Here is a 16,728-nt window from a genome sequence, read left to right as displayed (position 1 = left end):
GAGTTCGTGGATGGTTGGGGAGAGAGGGTGAAGTAGGGTTAATCATGGGTTGGGCTGGGCTTAGCACTTGTGATAACAGCTATAGCCCTAGGTCCAATGGTCCATGGATGACTGGGCCAATCTTGATTTTGGGCATATGACTTTTATGTATAAAGTATTAATATATATGCTATTTATATTATATACCATATAATATGTCTTTAAAACATATTTTATTAATTATATAAATACAAAAATATTATATACAATTTGTATTATAGGTTTCATATTAAAATATTTATATATAAAATAAAAATAATATATATTTATGTATAAATAATAGGCCTTTTTTACAGTCCACTCCACCTTAGAATTCATGAATTAATTCCCTAAGGCTATGTTTAGTTTGAAGGAAAGTGCATGGAAAAGAAGGCAGAGAGATCTTTACAAACCTTGTATAGATTTTCCGGTCTTTCCCTTCCTTTCCTTACCTTTCCCTTCCTTTTCCTTCAAACTAAACATAGCCTAAATGTATTTATCCACGAATCCCCCTCCTCTTGACACTGACCCAAACTGTATAATCACATTAAGAATTCTAAGGTGGACTGAACTCAAAATACCCCTAAATAATATATACATGAATATGTATCTGTTAGGCCTAAAGTATTGGGCCCAAGCTTAACTTAGAAATTTCTAGGGCTATGCTTTTTCTAGGTTGGATTGAAAATTATCACCCATAAGATGAAGGAGATAAGCATTTTGTTAAAGCAAATAAGAGAACCTGGAGCCTAAGAGAATGTTTCAAAATGGCAGTTAATCGTGCTTCAATTTCTTCACTCTTTTTGCCAACTAAAATTATTATAGTTTTATAATTTAAATTTTCTTGGTGGGTGATTGACCGTGGGAGAGAGTAGATTAGACCCATGAGATCTGAGTCATGTACTAATTGACTAACTTGGTATATAAGAAATACTTTTTTTGCAGCATCTAGAACCAATGTTATATAATTGTAGATCACTTAATCACTTGTTAATTATTATTGTTATTCCCATGCTTTATGTGCAATTAGTGATAGTGCGCAATCTAGATGCTCCTAGCTGTAGGGTAGTTCAGACGCCTGTCGTCAAGTAGGTCGTGCGAACTGCAAAGAAAGGGAGGTATTAGAGACCCGGGGTGATTAATCTGACGAGGTCGTTTCGATGCTTAAGTCAGTAATAGTATATGCGAGGTAAGAGTTTGAGAATAAGGAGAGCTAGAATGCACTAAATCGCGTGTACCTGGGTCCTGGGGGGTTGATGCCCTTATATAGTTGAATTGCCGTGGGTCTCACGAAATGACTTAAGAATCCTTGGCCCGTGTAGATGAGATTCGTTTCTACTTTAAAAGGAGAGTAACATACCGGTCAACAAAGTCTATTGTTACCGTTCGAACACCTAGGAAATTTGAAGTTCACTGAGAAACTTTTGGAGGTGATTACATGTCACTTTGATACTTGGGTGTTGAATTGGCCTTAGTGTCGAGGTGCCCAAACACCCAGGCTCCCGAATTGCTGATTGGGCTCTCCTTGCCAAGTTGTCATCCTGTTGGCAGGTCATGACCATGTGACCTTATTAGGTCGGGCCAAATCACCCCTCATCACCCACCACCTTGTGTATCATATAGATGCACATGAAAATCCTGTTTCATGTGTAAGTTTGACGCATAACTAATCCTTTGCTGGAGTCCATGATCAAAGCTCCTTTTCTTTTCTTTGGAAGTCTTTTTGTGTATAGTTTATTTCTGGTAGAGTTTATAATCATCAGGTAATGATCGTTTTTCTTTTTCTTCATCAGGGTTATGGATCCCAAGGCTACAAAGATTAACTGTTCTGGCCCACTACTTGTTCGTGCTTCAGTTTATGTATAACAGATGCTCAAGAATCAGCTTCCATTTCAAAAGAAGATTGATGAAGCAAATTTTCACAAAAAAAGATTTCCTTCCAGAAGTGTGCTTCTGCTCCGCTACCAACGAGGATGAAGCTATTAAGCTACTTGTTTTGGGAGGGTTATTGAAAAACAATAGCTTTTGGAAGTTCACATCTGCACCCCACTAGGGGGCGCCCCACAACATCCCATAGAACATCCCCCCTGCCATGTATTGGAAATATCTCTTGGTGATAGTACCAGAAATGATGATGTCATCAACAGGAGATGTTCTTAATACATGGTGGCGATGTGTTGTGGAACATTGTGGGGCGCATTTATGAAGTTCTGAACATAGCTTTTGGCTTTCTGAGGGGTGGTCCTCACTCAGACAGCTTATAAGTTTTGTTTGGGCTCAGTTTGAAAGGAGTATAAATATAAATATGTAGAGTGTGAAACCTTATATTTTGTATTATTTGATATGTATTTACATTGTATATATTTGTATTTACTCTTTTCAAATTGAGGCTTGGGTTCAATTTGGAAGGAGTATAAATATAAATATGTAGAGTGTAAATACATGCAAAATAATACAAAATATAAAGTTTTGCATTCTACATATTTGCATTTGTACTCCTTCCAAACTGAGCCTTGGTGAAAAATCTGGAGAGCCCAAATCAGCTGTCTGATATTTTTCCAAACTATACTGCTTGTGATTTCTCCCCTGCATCCAAGCCCTTTGCTTCCACCACAGGCCACTATAAGGTGGAACGGGATCTGCTCCTCACAAATGGGCGCCTCACAAGCACATCAACTGTGCATTAGGAACATCTCCCATGAATAATAACTAATAAGCATGGGAGATGTTCCCATTATATGGTAGGATGTTCATGTGAGGTCGGTGTGAGACGCCCTATGTAAGGAGCAGATCCGGCCTCATATAAGGCCCCATTTGGTTCACAGCAATAGGGGTTTATATTCAAAATCGGAGTGGGCTATTCCAATTCCAACTGTTTGGTTGGATGGAATTAGAATGCCATTTTCATTCTTGCTTTCTTGGTGGAATGGCATTCCCCCATTTGAGGGAATGATCATTCCCTCTCCTCTCCTCCCTTAAGAATAAAATCTCATTCTTTTTTATTCCAATTGCCATTCTCATTCCCATCTAACCAAATAGATAGTGGGAGTAGACCATTCTAATTCTTATTCCAACTATGAACCAAACATACCCTAAATTTGTACTAGCAGATTTTTTTTCTCAACTTCTTTGGGATCGGGTCATGGAATCGATCACAACTAGAACTCAATGCACCTAACACTTATAAATAGATTCATTAAACTACAAATCTTGTTCATGTTTCTTGAGGTGAAATGATACATAAATAACTCATGTTGGTCCCACTTCCAAAGAAAGAAATGGATCGTGTTTTGCTTCTTCAAAAAATCTGTACTAGTGTGTTCCATAATTCCAGTCACAAGGATCACTAGAAAACTGCAAAACAATTAGTAAAATGTGCACCAGTGGTCTAGTGGTAGAATAATACCCTGCAAAATATAGTTTAAAATCAATTTAAACTTCAAAAAATCTGTACTAGTGTGTTCAATTTAAGTTCCATTTAAATATAGTTTAAAATCAATTTAAACTTTCTTGTTTTTTTTTTATTTTAATGAAATCCCTCCCTATTGTTTTGAAAAAACGAGCAAATACCTTCCTTTCGTTAGCATTCCAAATAAGAAATGCTGATATAATGCATTAATCTTTTTAAAATATCAAAATTTCCCTTAACCAACTTTCATTCAAATGTAAATTTACTAAAATACCTTAAAATATTTGCTTCCTTTTACTTCAACCATTTTACTTACTTCGTCTAGAAAGAATAGAGAGAATTATTCTTTGAATGCTGACAAGCAAAATAAATTAGTGGAGGATAAAGTTGAAACTTTAAATTATGTATGATAATGCCTTAATGATAAGGGTATTTTGGTAATTTCAATGACTTTGTTAGGGAAAATCTAACAAAAAGGAGGTATTTGCAGTTTTTTTTTTCAAAGCTATAGGGGAGGCTTTTGTTAGGTTCAAAATACAAGGGTCGTTTATAGAATTGTTATAAGAGAGGGTTTTTTTTTTTTTTACCTAAAAAACATTATAAACATAACAATAAACCAATAAAACTTAAAAATTAATAACAAAAATAGCATTAAGATACACAAGTGTAAAGCAAATTTACCTAGAGCATTAGGAAATTGCCCACTCTCACTAAAGTGCAACTTAGACTGTGATTGGATAAACTAGACATAACCCAAAAAATAATGCTTGAATTGGATTCAAGGTTTTAAAAGGCTGAAGGCAGGGGAGAGACGATTAGGTCTCATAGGGGTGAGGTGTACGCCTTGAGCCAAAATAAAAACTGATATAATTCATAAACAAAAAAAAGGCATGAAAAATATAAAATTATGATCTTATTTGACTTGTTTGATATATTAGATATGAGTTCATTGTTCACATTATTGATGACCCCAATATGATGTAAGGGTTGTATCGAGTATCACACTTTGAGCCATGGACATCTTTTCTTTTAGTTTTTTTTTTTCCAAAATTTCATAGCAAGGTTAGGTTTATGTTATTTAATTATTAATTTTTTTTAAAACACCTTTAAAAGGGGTAGCAATACCCAAAAGATACAACACGCTTGACACGAGGCCTATAGTATCATATGAGTTAAATTTTACAATTTAGGGATAGGAACCAACATTGTTTTAAGAGCAGTGCATTCCTATTTCATTTCTTGCACTTGTATGCATTAGTGAGTAATTTGACCATCTATGGTGCATGTGCTTTAGAGGAAATAACTTTTCAAGTATGGGATAAATGTGCAAATGGGTGAGAATAAAGTATAAACAATAAAACAAGCTATTTTCTTGCACATTTATATGCATTTATTTGTTATTTCTATATTTATTATTTGTTCAATATGCCAATATATACAAAACAAGGCATTCGTCTTTTTTTTTTTGTCTTAAATTTTTCTTTCGCCCCTATTTAAGCATTCATATTCAAGATTAACATGCAAATAATTGAGGTCCAAGCCAAAGGCCCAACGGCATAAGCCTCAAACAATTCAAGGCCTAAGCCGGCTCCATTCAATGCTACGGTTGTGTTGATCGGTAGAATAGTACCCTGCCACGGTACAGACCCCGGTTCGATTCTAAGCTGGTGCAATCGATTTGTTGATAAGTGGGGATAGTTCAGTTGGGAGAAAGTCAGACTAAAGGTCGCGTGTTTTTATTAAGCTTTCCAAGGCAAAAAGTTATCTCTTTCCCAACTAGAGGTGGCGACTAGGTGGGATGGGTAAGGGTTCTCGGTTAAATATTAACTCACCCATATTGATCTATCAACCCACTATGACCCATCATGAATCATTGTTGTCATAACCCATTGAGTTTCGAGTCAATTTCAAGCCCAATTCACAAGTTCGATTAAGAAATGAGTCAAACTCTAACCTATTAGAGCTCGGCTCGTGAGATTCGTGAGCCGGATCAAATATATATATTATAATTCTTAATTTTTAAATGGAAAAATCTATGATACAGAAAAGATATGGTATGGAAAGGGTTTTCACCAATCAAAACCACCCATGTATTTTGATAAATAACACCTGATTGGCTACCACATTTATGATTCTAATTGATTGGTTAGAAGTTTTTCAGATATTATATATTTTCTATATCATAGTTGAACCCTTTTTAAATATCAAATAAAAAATATTTTTATAAACCATTTTTTCTCAAAATCGAGCTCGAGCCTTGTACTATTCGACTCGGCTTGGCTTGAATCCACCCCTAACCCACCCTGACCCACTTGATCTTTCATATTGACCCTTAACCACGTTTACCCATATTAACCCACCTATCCCCACTTATGAATACAAAAATGGGTCACGATGGCCCGTACACCCAAAATAATAAATTTTGAGAAAATAATCTCTCTCAAGTCTACCATGTGACAAAAATGAGTCAGGTCAACTTGTACACTCGAAAATGCAAAAATGTAGATAAGTGAAGAAAATGCAAAAAAAAAAAAAACCAAAAAAATGTAGAAAAATACAAAAAAAAACCAGAAAATTGTAGAAAATGCATGAAAAACACAAAAAAAAATGCAAAAAGTATGCAGAAAATAACAAAAATTGTAAAAAATGCAAGAAATACCAAAAATTTTAGAAAATGTAGAAAATACCAAAGTTTGCGAAAAACGTAGAAAATACCAAAAATATACAGAAAATGCAAAAAAATAACAAAAAATTGCAAAAATTTTATAAAACTGCTTTTGCAAAAGTACTTTTATGAAAGTACTTCTATAAAAGGGATTTCATAAAAGTACTTTTGTAAAAGCGCTTTCGTAAAAGTACATTTATAAAAGTGCTTTTATGCTTTCATAAAAGTGTTTTTGGAAAAGTACTTTCATAAAGTGTTTGTTGTGTGAAAGTGCTTTCATAAAAGTACTTTTATAAAAGTGCTTTTGTGTAAAAGTATTGTTATAAAAATGCATTTGTGTAATGGTACTTTCGTAAAAGTCATTTTCATAAAATTGCTTTTGTATAAAATTGCATGTGAACATGAAAGTTAATAAAATCTATTTTATTTCACTTTTAATCCCAAAATGAAATATATGACATGGTGGTTTGGAATTCTAATGAGATGTGGCTATAGTAGGAGGCATGCATTTGAATCACCCAACCCAACTTGACCTGCACAACCCAACCCATCCTAACCCTAATTGGGTGGATTTGGATACGTAGGTTCCAAAGTGGATGGGTTGGATTGATCAAATGGGTTAGGGTTAAGATTGCCAGCCCTATTCCCAACCCGAATTGGCTTCAACAACTCGGATTTACCAAAAAGAAAGGGTACAACAACTCGGCAAGCTGAGCATTGCAGGGCCCAATTGCAGTGTGGATCTTAGCCATCTAGGGTTCTATTGGTCTTGGCTGAAAGCCTGAAACAGCCGATATGTTTTATTGCACCCGAGCTACATGGGCCAAGATTACTGGTTTCTTCTAGGTGGATGGTTGTTCAGGGCTAATTTATCTAGAATCCCAAAAATGTGAGGTAGAGTTTCAAATAGAAACCATATTTGAAATGTATGGTATCCTATCAATGTTTTAAAATCTAGGTTAAAATTTTCAACACAATAGGTCTCGTAACGGGTGTAATATTGGCAAAACTTAGATCCTTAGGAGTAATTCAAATCCCATTTTATGTAGGCAGACCCTAAACCAACCTCCTTGAACAGATTTTGAATTTTTTTCGTAAATTAGAAAGACCTCCCTTGCAATATGGGTCAGTGATAAATTCCCCCTATACATTTTTTTACCATAAAAACCCCCTTGAACTTTAGCCGTTAGACAAAAACTCCCTTAACCGTTAAGACAGATGACGAAAAACATTAAATTATCAAAATACCCTATTAAATATTTTCTATTTTCTTTTTCTTACCCTTTTTATCTTAAAACCCATTTTGACCTCTGTTTTTTTTCCTGTGGATTTCTTTTTAATGGTTGTAATTTAGATTTTGCGTTTTGAACAGAGAGAAAAACGACTCCGGCCAACATAGTGAGGGAGTCGAGAAAGCTTACGATCAAATGATCAATCCCACGGCCACGAGAGTTTACTTTCGTGATGACATTTCCAATTGTCAAGACTAATAAATTTTTTCGCTATGTTTCGTTGAGGTTTTTTCTGTTATGATCTGGCTTAATCTTAAACTGCGCATAGGTCTTCTGGTTCATCATCATGATGATGGAACAACATTTACATTTGTATCAGCAAGAATAGTAGCTTCAACGCACTATAGAAGCTTGATCTACCCATCTCTACACACCCTTAATTACACCTCTACTCCTTGAATATGCATCTGTCACCAAACAATACGCCATAAATACTTTTGAAACAACACACTCTTTCTCTGCTCACTGCTGAACTCTTCTCTGTGGGTTTCTTTTATTTATTTTTTAACTTCTTTCTGAAATCTATATTTGGTACTTCCTTCAAGCATGGCGAAGCATGTTTCCCACCCATTAGGACTTGCTTTAACTATCAGGACACTCTCTGCTCACCATCAATCCATCCATATCAGGGCCTCTCAGTTCATTCCCAGAGAACATCAGATTGGTTGCACAGGTCTTTGCCAGAATGGAACTGTCGAAGACTGTTATGTTCTTTGGGAGTGAACTGAGAGGCCCGGAATGGCACAGGTCTTGCCACCACTAGCAGGCGATGGTTGGGTTTGGGACGGTGTGAGAGTGCTTGGGCTTAGTTTTGAGGTTCAATGGAGAAAACAATGAACAGTCTAAAAGGGTAATTTGGACATTTAAAAAACTTAAAACAGTCGGATGAAAATTTTTCGAAACTAACTCACAGAACGTTAAAGGAAGGGGGTCTTTGTCTAACGGCTAAAGTTCAGGGAGGTCTTTGTTGCAAAAAAAATATATATATAGGGGGGACTTTGTCACTGACCCTATAGTATAAGCGGGGTTTCTCTAATTTACCTTTTTTTTTTCAAGTCAAGTATGAGGTTCCGCTGCACCGAGGTATTTCGATACTTTAAATCTTGTTTAAAACCTGATTCAGAGGCTAAACCACTTTTCCCTTAGAGTGAATGGTCATTGATTCATCTGTCAAGGATAAGAGTTCAGCTTCGGTTAGCTTAAAGCTCATTCGAGCAATCTTTACCACCTTGCATTGAGAATATCTCCACATTCATGAACTTTATTTCATCGAGAGATATTTCCAATGCAAGGTTGCAAAAGGCTGTTGAAATGGTGTGGGCATGGGTTTGCCTTGATGGAAGCCGCTCTCCCAGTATAATGGGTCAATAAAAAAAATATTATGATAAAACAAAATTTCAAAAAATAAAAAATAAAACCTGATAATTCAGCCTATCAATTGAATGGATCATCGGTTCAACCATACAATTATCTACATGTCCAATATTCCACAATGATTTAGGATGTGTTTGGCTTATTGGAAAATAATAGAAAAACAGAAAATTGAGGGAAGAAGTTCTTTAAAGAATTTTGTAGAAGTTATTTTCACCAATTTTGGGTTAACTATGATAGAGAAGAAATTTGTAACCAATCAACTGGGATCATATAAAAGTGGCTACCAATCAGGTGGTCAAAGCTCTTTCGGTCTTTCGGGCAGCATAGATTTCTCCTTTTTGAAACATACCTCAAAAAATTTTCTTCTTTTTTTTTTAATGAAATTTATCAACGAAATTTATCTTTGTAAAACTCTTTTGTTTTGTTTTATTTATTTTTTTTTCATACGAGTAAAGCTGCAACTTGGACAGGTTCATGTTGAAATATATTTTTATATTCTATAATATATATGTATGTATATATATATTAACTAAATCATAAATCAAGTTCACAAGCTTTCGAATCAAATTTTTTATTGGTCTAACTCAAACTTGAATAACTATTCGAATTTACCCTAAGGTTTGAACTTCAATCAAACCTAATCGAATTCGAACCCAAACTATTCGATTAGAGCTCAGTTCGATTACAACCTTAATAATACTGTGTAAATTCTTTGAATTGGATACGTTGCAAGCATAAATACCACCATAAGGTTGACTACTTGATGAGTCAGGTAAAGAATTTTCCCACACAAACCCATCTATTTCTGTCACATGGAAGGATCTTGTGGTTGATTATCCAATCAAACAGGGAACTTACAATATTGACCACATAATCAATCTGACAATCCATGTTATCATCTATATTTCTTCTACGATGTTAAACACAATATTACTGTCCTTTATCATTTTATTAAATTAGAATATCCTATTTACCCTTTTATGTCAACGAGGAAAACTCTCTTTCATGTTGATTTTATTAATTGAACCTCTCAATCTAAATTTGACATTAAATTTTCTCTAGTAAGCATTTTATTACTCTATAAGCAATTTCTCATGTTTCCCCATATCTACACAAAATATGCAAATATTGTTTTTTTGTTGAAGTCCTTGGATCTTAGTTAAGGACCATTACAGGGAATGATAATAAAATCTCAAGCTGACATGCATGAGAAAACGGATTCAAGTTAAATTCTGTGATCACATTTAAGGTGGTTTCTATTCATGGTTATGAAAAAAGGGTGGTATGGTTTCAAAATCATACCAATCTTTTTTTTTTTTTTTTTGAGCTACGACATTTGATTGTATGATTCAATCAATATGTACTCTTTTACAATCTACTTATAATGGCACACTCTAGATTTCCTGCCCACAACTCTACCCACATACTTTGAATTGATGTCACACATCGTCATCTTGTATTGTGACATGTGCGGTGTAGTGTACATGTGAGCAAGGCATGGATAGAAAAAGTGAGGAAATCTAGGCTCAGTCACACATTGCCATCTGTATTTGCTGACATGGTTTTATTTTTTAAAACAAAAACAAGTGCCATGTAAGCAAATAAAACATATTTTTTGCTGACATGGCGGTTGTTTTTGTTAAATCAACCATATCGTCCTGCACTACCAAATATAGGATCATAGGGGCCACCAATTTGTAATGTTACTGGGGTGACAGGAAAGGTGTTAACCAATGTTTTCGAATCACTGTTGATTCAGACGGTCGGACTGTTTGGCCTGGGAACCGTTCAGGTAATTGGTTCCGTCTTACCCTAAACCTGATTCCTGGCCAAAAACTGTTGAATTGGTCAATGATTCATTGACTCGAACAATTAAACCATCAACCCATTCAATGAATTTTGACATTTTTTATTTTAATTATTATTATTTTTTAAATTTTCTTTAAAGTGGGCCATTCATTTGTACCGTCAACCAAGAAATGATGGTTAGAACGGTTTTGATTCTGGACCATTTTTTAAAACATTGGTGTTAACATTAGATATAATATGTGTTATAGGTGAATAAGCCTTGTATAATTGGGTCATAATCAGCTGCTTTCCTTGTCACCTCTGCTAGCTGAGGAGAGATATTGTCAAAAATTAATGTTTCCTGGCTGAGGAGTAGAGCTGCACTAGTTTGTTGTGGTAGACACTTTATGGTCCAATTTGGAATTACTTGGGGGGGGGGGGGGGGTTTCAACAACATGGTTTGTTTAATTTGATTTTTGAAAACAAAAGCAATTGTCGGGTAAGCAAAATTGACATAACTTTGCTAATGTAGCAGTTGCTTTTGTTTTCAAAAATTAAAACTGTTCAACTATTCTTATTTATTAAGGTCCACCCATTGATAGCATCAATAAATAAATGAAGGGAAATTGTTTAAAGCTTACCATGAGTTTTCATCATTTCTCTTAAGTTTACCACAACTTTTCAAAATGTCTAAGACTCACCATGTCACTAATTTGATGTTAAACAAACTAACGGGTGTTAATATATTACCATTTTAACCTTCATAGAAAAAATAAAATATATACAAAATAAATTAACAGGTGTTAATATAACACCATTTTAATAAGTAAACATGAAAAAAGGAAAAAAGTTCAAAAAAATATTTTCAAATATAAAATATATAAAAACATAGAAATTACAAAAAACATAAAAAATCGTAAAAATTGCAAACAAAATAAAAAATTATTTTCAAATTATAGAAACTATAGAAAATGAAAAACAAAGTCAGAAAATAAAAAATTGTACAAAAAGCACAAAAAATTATAGAAAAACACAGAAATTGCAAAGAAATAACAAAAAATACAGAAAATTTTATAGATTATAGAAAATAAAAAAATATAAAAAACATTGGAAATTATAACAAAACACTAAAAAAAGCAAAAAAAACAAGAAAATAAAAAACTGAAACAAACCATTTTTCTTCTAACTCACCATTCAAGGGTAATTTGGTCATAAAAATTATTATTTATGCTGACATGGACACTTCTGTTAAGAAGCATTAATGGTGCACTAACGGAAGGTAAGTTTTGGAAAATAAAAACTTACTAACATGGTGAGTTTTAGACATTTTGGAAAGTTGTTGTGAGTTTAAGAGAAACAGTGAAAACTCATGGTGAGTTTTAGACAATTTCCCATAAATGAAAGGAAAAAAAAAATCTTTTGCAATAAAACAAATTACATATGAGACAGAAGAGTTTAAACATGTTAGTAATTCTGTTCTAAATCCTTTTATTTTGAGTACCAATGATACATAGTGATATTTTGAAGTTCGCTCCAACCTTAAGAAGACCATTACAAGGGGCCTAACAAAGTACCTTATACCTAAAACAAGTCTCTATAAACCTCCATGCCAATATCGCCTTTAGTTTCTTGATTGGATTCAAATTTCACCATTGAGAAAAATATATACTATTGGGCCCTTCATTAAGGTTCGGTTTGGAAGGAGTACAAATACAAATTTGTAGAGTGCAAAATCTTGTATTTTGTATTATTTTATATGTATTTGCACTGTACATATTTGTATTTGTGCTTCTTCCAAATTGAGCTAAAGGACTAAAATACCATTACATTTTGGTTTTAAACAAAATTTATTATATGAGAATTGACAATCAAGGGTGAGTTTTTGGAAATAGTCAAACTATGAATCCAAAGCTCACTGGTTCACAGTTTTATGGATTAATCGACCAATTAGATCATTTAGGTCATATTTGGAAGTGCTTATATTAAAAACAAGTGCCTATTAAATAAGTGCTTAAAAACAAGTGCTTATTCAAATAAGCACTTAATTGCATTTGGCACCCAACTTTTTCAAGTGCTTAGTTTAAAAAATCAGGTGTTTGATAGTTTTTTTCTCTGATAAGCACTTAAAATAAGTATTCGTCATTATTTTGTCCTTCATTTTCTTTCAAATCTTATGAAAGCACTTTTACGAAAATAAGTTTATGAAAGCACATTTATAAAAGTAGCTTGGGCCCGGGCTGGGCTCGGGTTGGTCAATGAATCCACTCTAAAATTATACATATATAAATGTATTTATGCATACATGTAAATATGTATGCAAAATATCTATACAAATGTTTATATATATATATATATATATATATATATGGACTGGGCTTAGGCCAGGTTCAGGTTACCTAAGGGTAAGGCCCAAGCCCAGGCCAAAAAAATAAAAAAGCCCAACTTCTTGGGTCTGAGTTCAGCCTGAGGACTGAAAATCCAAGCCCAACCTGTGTAAAATTCTGGATTGGACTGGTTCAGGCTCGAGTTGGGTCCGCCCAAATTACAACCCTAGTGGGGCCTACATGGCTACATGTATTGTGTTCGAAGAAACAAAAATGAAAATTATATCCCTCTTCTTGCACCCTCCATCAACCTTGGGTTGTTTCCTATTTGGCGTTATGGTACGTATTGCAATGTTTTAAAAGCTGACCCATAACCAGAATCGATTTGGTCATTGGTTCAACCATCAGTTCTAAATAGATCAACTTGTGATGTTTTAAAAATTAAAATGAAAAAAGCAATTATATAAACATTTGGCCTAGAAACCATTATCTCCCTCAAATAGGCTAATATTTTGACCACTTGGCTTAACAGGTTGCTTATCAATTCAATTATTTTTGGGAAAATAGCAGTTTGGGGTTGAAACAAAATCGGTACTCTAACTAGTCTTCAGGCCAAGTTCAAATCAGTCCCCCACAAGATTATCCCTCAAAATGTCCCACCACAGCATATTATTAGTGTGCATTGAAACATCTCTTGATGATAATACCAAGAATGATGATATCATTCTCCGGAAATATTTTCAATATACAGTGGACGTGCTGTAGGATGTTGTGGGGGGCAGTCTTCTTGAGGGCTGATTCAGTCTCCTCCAGGCCAAGCAGTGCGACTGTTCAAGTCAACAATGGTTTGAAAATCTTGATCTGTTTAATTCAGAAATTAAGTTACATGGAGATGGTATTGTGCTTTTTAGTTCAGTTTTCCAGTGGCATTTTGACATACCGTTTGTCCAGTGTATATTTGGGTAAAGCTGGAGCTATGATCCAAGTTATTTATTGAATAAGGAAAAAAATAAAGAAAAAAAAAAAAACCGGCCCAAGCCATTTAAAACATGTTAGAAATAGAGCAAAGCCGGCTTAGATCTCTTGATGGTGTTTTACCCTAATTCAATGGTTATGAGAGCCATTGTATGCCATTCCGTGTTGGTTAGTTTAATTTAGACCTGTTTGAGAATTAAAATAAAATAATATTAATTATTGATTAATAATAATAATAATAATAATAATAATAATAATATGATTAGATATAAAATTAAATTAAAGTATTTAATTAATGTAAAAAACAAAATAGGTTATTACTTAATTAATTTAAACTTAGGAAAATTATATGTATAATTAATTATTATAAATGTATTAATATATCTACATATAATTTAGTTAGGGATGGTGCGTAATCTGGCCGGTCCTAGCTGTCAACGATCTTGCCTTTGGCTAGAGCAGAAGGTGCCTGAAATGGGGAAGAAAGCGTTTATCTCCGGGGAGGGACCCGGTGAGAGTGCTCTGAAGCTCAAATTAGCATCTTCTCAAAGGCAAGATAATAAACCAGATGGCACAAAGTTCACATACCTCCTTCTTGGGGGGAAGAGATCCTTTTATAACCACTTCGCGCACTCACTCCCAAGCTCTTGTCAGGTCGGGTATCATTACCTTTGCACTTCTGCCAGTTCGGGTGTCATCACATCTGCTGGGGCAGACAACCGCCACTGCTCTCTTTGTCGGAGCTGTCTCTGTGACTAGAGGTAGCGGTGGCAGTGGCAGGTGGCCGTTGAAGTGCGGTTGTCAAGCGTCAGATCCTAAGTCAATCAGGTACGCCGCCTCAGGATACGGACTCCTTTGGTGTCAGGTATGATTGTTCAGTTCAACGGCCTGGAGCCGAAGTACTGGAGTGGTGTGGAGGTGAAGTCTTGAGTTCGGGTAGAGGTGTGGCCCAAATTGCCCTGGGGCGGGCTAGTTCAAGTTTTTGCCCCTTGTGCTCCTCATAAGGCTTGGGGTCAAAGGGGGAGTTTGGGCTCCTTTTGGGGAGCTCAAACTACTAGTTCCTCCTCTCGGAGCTCGTGCCTTGAGCGTACTGTCGTGCCAAGCTGTTGCTTTTGCCACGTGTTGGGTGGTCAAGAGGTCAGGCCAAATCTTCCTTCATCAATTGCCCCCCACTCCTCGCGCTAAAGGGCTTGCCCTGGCGTGGGGAGTTTGCGAGGTGGCGGGTGGATTTGACCCGTACTTCGAACCAGTTTACTGATAGGCGTTCGTCAGGAGATCTTCGGGTTTCTCGAGCGCCAAAAAAGTCAGGGGACGCGCTAGTCCATCTTTAAATGTTGAGAGACGTGACAACGTGCGTTATTTCAAAATTTAAAAAATGCGCGGTTGGAAGATGTGACAACGGGCATTATTTCAAATTTGAAAAATGTGTCATTGCTGCCTTTAATGTGGGGAGACGTGTGCCGGTGCTGCTTCAGTTTCAAAAGACGTGCGACCAGTCACGCCTTGGTCTTAGGAGGCGTGCGGTTAGCTTGATCGTGGGCCGTTGGATTTGCCTCGATCAGAATCGTCGGTTTTCGATCACCGTGGGTATAAATGGTGGGGGACTCCCAGTCGCTTTCCATTGCCATTCTCATGCATTTGCTTCTTGAGCTCACGTCCAAGTTCCAGCTCGTGTCCAAGTCTTTTAGCTCGCGTCAACCTTCCGTAGTCCATTTGTTTTTTTCGGGTGAGTTGGTGCTTTCTTCCTGGTATTCTTTTCTTCTCGATGTCTAGCTCAGATAGGTCAGACAGTTCTTCGAGGGGGTTAGATGTAGGTTCCACGATCCGAGCTGCAACCCTCGATAGCCTTAGTGAACTCGAGGTAGAGCTCGAGGAGGAGCTCGAGGAAGAGTTCGAACCCGTAGGCCGAGTCGCCTCAGGTAGTTTGGGCCCTCAACCATGATTCCTGAGGGGCTTTACTCCCTTATCACCCAGTTTAACCTGCCTAGGGAGTATACCTACTTTATACCCTCGGGCGACTTCCCTTGGGAACACGGTCTTGACGAGATCGTGATATTCTAGGAGCAGCTCACCGCTGGGTTGCACCTACCTTTCCACCCCCTCATCGTCGAGATTATGAACCACTTCGGTGTTACCGTTGGTCAGCTCCACCCGAATTCTATCCGAAATTTGGTTAGGACTATTTCCCTCTTCTACGAACAAATTTTGCCTTTAGACCTTGAGATCTTTTCCTCCACTCTAATGCTTAAGAAGCAAGCGGGTCCCCTTCCTGGGCATAGGCGGGCGTACTACATTTCTCCTCACCCGGGTTTCAAGCTTTTACACGATCTTCCCAACAAGTTCCCAGCGTGGAAACGGTACTACTTCGGGGTGCAAAGTACAATGGGGTGGTCGTTCCAAACCAGGTGGGGGATGACTGCCCCCGATGTTGGTGTTACATTAGATAGGGAGACGGCGAAGGGCCTCCGGGAATGAGCCTGGCTAGGGCTAAAATGCCACCATTATCTGACGAAGGCCAAGCTCATCCAGGCCGGCCTGAGTTTGGGTAGGTTCCTTGCTCAGAGGCTTGCCTTTTGTTTTGCTTTCCGTTCTTTTGTTATTTTGATGTCGAGCTCTTTGTGCAGGTGTGATGGACGTAGAGAAGACTCGTGGTGGGAACCTGTTTCATGCCATGAAGAGGAGGAAGCGAGTTGCCAAACGGACTCGTGTCGAATTGCCCCAAGATGCGGAGCCCGAGGTGTCAGGCTACCCACCAGCGGATCCGCCCAGGGAGCCCGAGATGGCCCCTCTTGTACAAGAAGCAACAGGGGCCCCTTACGCCGAGGCTGCTTATATGGAGGCCAAGGCGAGTTCAGGAGTGTGTTGTCGTCGAACCATACTCTT

The sequence above is a fragment of the Nelumbo lutea genome, chromosome 1 (assembly GCF_056320005.1).
Source record: "Nelumbo lutea isolate HS-2025 chromosome 1, American lotus-T2T, whole genome shotgun sequence".
Classification (NCBI taxonomy): domain Eukaryota; kingdom Viridiplantae; phylum Streptophyta; class Magnoliopsida; order Proteales; family Nelumbonaceae; genus Nelumbo; species Nelumbo lutea.
The sequence above is the reverse complement of the archived record's forward strand: the minus strand, read 5'-3'. Positions refer to the sequence as shown.